This window comes from Gadus morhua, chromosome 13 (genome assembly GCF_902167405.1).
Source record: "Gadus morhua chromosome 13, gadMor3.0, whole genome shotgun sequence".
Classification (NCBI taxonomy): domain Eukaryota; kingdom Metazoa; phylum Chordata; class Actinopteri; order Gadiformes; family Gadidae; genus Gadus; species Gadus morhua.
Window position 1 is genome coordinate 27,540,283 of NC_044060.1, and position 4,609 is coordinate 27,544,891.

A 4,609-nucleotide genomic window follows, 5' to 3' on the forward strand; every position below is an offset into this window, starting at 1 on the left:
ACAATTATTTTTGTATTTTGTGTATGTATGTGTATGTATGTATGTATATATATATATATGTGTATGCAGGGTGCGATTTGTGAAAAAACCAGAGGGGGGGGATAATTTTGAGAAACATTTTATTCAGGAAAAATAACCACACGAAAGTGTGAAAACTTATGAAAACAGTTGATCTTGTGACTTTGTGTATCTAAACCTTACACTTAGGCTTCATAACGTAGGCGGTAGGCCTATTTTGAACGTGAACTTAACCACTGCATTTGCAGAAATATTTTCTCATAGCTAATATTGTTTTTAAATGTGCCAAATAAAAAAAATTATATATTTTTTCCCCGATATCAGTTCAACAGAAAATATGGAATACCACAATGTGCTGTCAAGACGTTTTTTTTTTTATGGGTTAATCGGGTAGACTATAGGTCAGACAACGAAAACAGTCCGCTCTGATGACGCACTTCAGCCTCTTTTTTTTGCTTTCCTGTTGGCGGATCGATAGCAGCGTGGTGACCCTGCTTCAACCACATCTCTGCAAATCTGCGGGCCGGGAAGGCTGGATAGCTCTCCCAGAGAGCTGTCACTGACGTGCAGGCTGAGGACAGCCAGCGCACATCAAACACTCTCCCAATCCTACGAGCCTGGATGCCCAAATCAAAAGCCGCAGACTCAAGCTCTTTCAAATATGAAGATATGCTGCTCTGTATTATTTTCATTTTTCGTCCATTTGGTTTAAACTTTTGTTTCGGCGGGGACAGGAAGTTGACTTTTGAAACCATAGAAACGCAAGTAAATCCGGTTGGTTTTCAAAATAAAACTGCTTTCTGCGAGCGCGACGCCTCTGACTCGCTCCCGGTAGATCAAAATCACAGCACAATCAAAATGAAGACGGACCCTGTGTATTTTGGTTGTTAATTATTACGATGTAATGGTGGAAATACTTTGGGTGGGGGGATAATTTTTATCCCCACCGAGGATAAAAATAATTCAGCAGAGGGTAGGACGTGTAAACCAGAGGGGGATAATCCCCACCATCCCCACCGGCAAATCGCACCCTGTGTGTATGTATATATGTATGTATGTGTGTATATGTATATATATATGTATGTGTATATATGGTGTTGTATATATATTGATATTGTCCTTAAATTTGTTATTTTGTTTTCTTAGGTTGTATCTTTTATCTTTTGTGTATGTATGAGTATTTATGTTGTATGTATATGTATATATATATATATATATATATTATATATATATATATATATATGTGTGTGTATGTATATATATGGATATGGATATATATATGTTATAATTTTTATTTTATTCTTAATATTTATTTATTTATTTTTGTATGTATATCTGGAGTTCGTGACAAAAATAATTTCCCTCTGGGATTATTAAAGTATTTATCTATCTATCTATCTATCTATTCACATGTGTCTTGTAAAAATGGGAACATGTCTGCATGTCAGCTATGGCAAAGTTCGCAACAAATGAATCTCACTCAACCATTGAAACAGTCAATGGCAATGAGATTGTATTATACCCCGGTATGCTAGAATACCATCTAAGGGGAATAGCCATGCTTTCAAAGTCATGTTATATTGCTTATTGGCCCTTTGAAATTATCAAGACTTTAATGGTTTGCCGCACAAACCGTAGTTGCAGTTTATTTTCAAACTTTCTAGCTGACTCCATAGCAATGCAAAATGTTGTGGGTCAAACACGCAACCTGCTGACCGGCTGACATTTAGTGTGGCTCTATGATCGAACAGAACCAAGAACTACACATTTCCTTTTTTGTTCCATCAGATGGGCTAGGTTAAAAGTAAATAGCGCCCAACGTGGGGCTTGAACCCACGACCCAGAGATTAAGGGTCTCATGCTCTACCGACTGAGCTAGCCGGCTTACAAAATTCAATACCAGACAACATTAAAAAAAAAACACACACAAAAAACCCTCTGCGTTAAATCTCCTCTACATTGATGTCTTCAACTGTTGATAGAAAGTTGCCGTTACAGGTTTGGGCTAATGGACATCCTGGTGGTCAGTTAAAATCGGCTCCTCCCTGGGTGGGCTTGAACCACCAACCTTTCGATTAACTGTCGAACGCGCTAACCAATTGCGCCAAAGCTGGGGAACAATAGACATTTAGGGCGGGGGGAAAAGGAAGGAAAGGGGGGAGAGGGGGGGGAGAAGAAAAGGAAGGAAAAAGAGGAAAAAGGGAGAGAAAGGGAAGGGAATGAGAGAAATTTAGGCCTCCATTACATAAAAAACAAATAAAAACGTGTGAATGTGGAGTTTTGTGTGCAATTGTTCAGCCTTGGAATGGAACAGAAGGTCGGCGGTTCAAGTCCCACTGGTGACAAACATTTTTTTTGGTTCATTCATGGATGTAGTCAAGATCTCTTGCGCAAATATAATTACCCTTGCCCTCCATTGACAGACACATGCACTTATTTTAATGGGAATATTCTAATTACTATGGTACTTTCTATTCCACTATTGTTGTAGCCATACAGCTATTCACAGCACACCTGTGCACTCTTTAGCAAGCTACTTGTTTAGTTATTATTTGTATTGTGACCTGTATGCTCAATTTAGCGTCATCTTCAACCTACAAGTATTTCAACTATAAATCATTTTGTGTGCATATTATATTGCAATATTAGTAGGTGCTTCCTCTTGTGGAGTGGATCTGGCTAATGATTCGAAAAAGATGACCAGCAAATAATTCTTAAAACATTTGTTAATATATAAACATGTCTATTTTAAAATATAGATTTAACACGGGTGATCTTTGTTCCTCCTCTCCGCCAACCACTGCTCCTTGGTCAGGGACTCGGAGGAGGGGCAGGGTGCATAAAAAGCGGTCTGGTGACGGGACCTTGTTGTAGATGAGGCAGGAACTGGTGGCTCATACCAGAGCTGGACGTCCGGGCGCAGCCGCTGGTTCCTCCACAGCTCGGACGCAATCCAGCGCTGGTCCTGCTGGGGAATGGTCTTCCTCATTTCCACCGGCAGCCAGAACTGATCTGGAGCAGCAAGAGGAGGAGCGGGAGGGGACCAGGAGGAGCAGGGAGGGGACCAGGAGGAGCAGGGAGGGGACCAGGAGGAGCAGGGAGGGGACCAGGAGGAGCAGGAGGAGACCTGGAGGAGCAGGACTCATATCTGATACAACCTACATAAAGAAAATGAAAAAGATCATAAATCATCTATCCGCTACACGCTACAGTATGTAAGACCTGTGTAGAGGTTATTACAGTTGCACTAACCAGAGGGGAAGAGCTGGTCCTCACCGCCGACATGACAGGGCTGGATGGAGGCAGAGAGAAAGGGGAGACAGGCCTGTAGAAGCTGGGACTGGAAGGGGGCGTCACTCGAGGTGGGGTAGCGGATGGAGTGCTTCTCCCAGACGGGACAGTGGCAGGCTGGAGGGACGCTGGGAAGAGGGGGAAACTGAGCTGATGAAGTACAATTACAAAACAAGGATAGTGTTGGCTGTATGGCTGTGTTCTAAGGCATCAGGCACAGCTATAGGTACATCAATTACCTCAACAGGCCTCCTAGTCAGATTGACATTCGGCTTGGCTGCAGCAGACAAAGTCCCACCGAACCGCGATTTCTCAAACTGAAAATCAACCAAGAATAGTCTTAATAAAATAGTCTTAAAAATAAAAACATTATACACACCAGTGATACGCATGAAAGTTATGTAAACACACAGATCTGAGATGAGTTGATCATGGCTACCCAGGTGAATGACATGGTATTTAATGTGATGGAAATATTCACCATCGCCAGCGTCAATGCATGCCTCCCAGGGCTCCGTGCAGGCGCAGCAGAGGTGGAGGCAGAGGTAGCTGCAGGGCTTCTCACAGACTGACAGACAGAAACAATAAAACCATTAAACAAGCATTAATACTAATGGGATTTTGTCCACATCACAAGTTGTAAGCCTACAAAATGCATTTATTTCACCAGGCTCTCAATATTACCTGCTGGGGGTGAAAGCCACAGGTACATGTCTGCGCTACCCTTAAGATAGAGGTTTGCCCACGCAGCATCGTGGGACACTACTCAATCTGTAATTAATTGAAATGAATGATTTACTTGGACACAATCGGTTCACTTTGGAGTTTTGGTTTACTGTTGGGGCAAAGTTTACCTTCTGGTAGAGGTTGGGCCACTTGGCCTGTTTCGGAGATGGCCTGTTCCCTGCACTGGAGGGCCAAGTGCCAGAAGAGGCAAATGCCCTCAGGCGGCTCACCCACTCCTCAGACCCCATGGCTCGATGCTTCTTAGTAGACATCTGAAGACAAGGGGAAGAATGGCCAAGTTACCATACATTGTCAAAGACAATGCTATATATATATATATATAAAACCCCTGATATATATATATATATATATATATAATATATATATATATATATATATATCAGGGGTTTTTTTCTCAAAAAAAAAAAAGTAGCAGGGAGCAGAGCCCTGCGCAAAGCCGAGGGAGCAATGCGACCGAGGCGGGGGATGGTGTGGAACGGGGTCTCCCCCTTCCACCGCGCGAAGCCTTTGAAAAATAATGATTAAATGGTACATTCTGAGGCTATCTTAGAGA

At 42.3% G+C, this 4,609-nt stretch overlaps 1 long non-coding RNA gene across 1 annotated transcript; it reads right to left on the reverse strand.

Annotated features, from left to right (window-relative positions):
* Window positions 1–3,479: 3,479 nt before the first annotated feature.
* On the reverse strand, window positions 3,480–4,344 carry LOC115556662 (uncharacterized). Its single transcript, XR_003979102.1, has 4 exons — window positions 4,164–4,344; window positions 3,994–4,080; window positions 3,791–3,866; window positions 3,480–3,626 (listed from the first exon to the last, which is right to left on the reverse strand). It is a non-coding gene; the product is annotated as an uncharacterized LOC115556662 (long non-coding RNA).
* Between the last annotated feature and the right edge of the window lie 265 nt (window positions 4,345–4,609).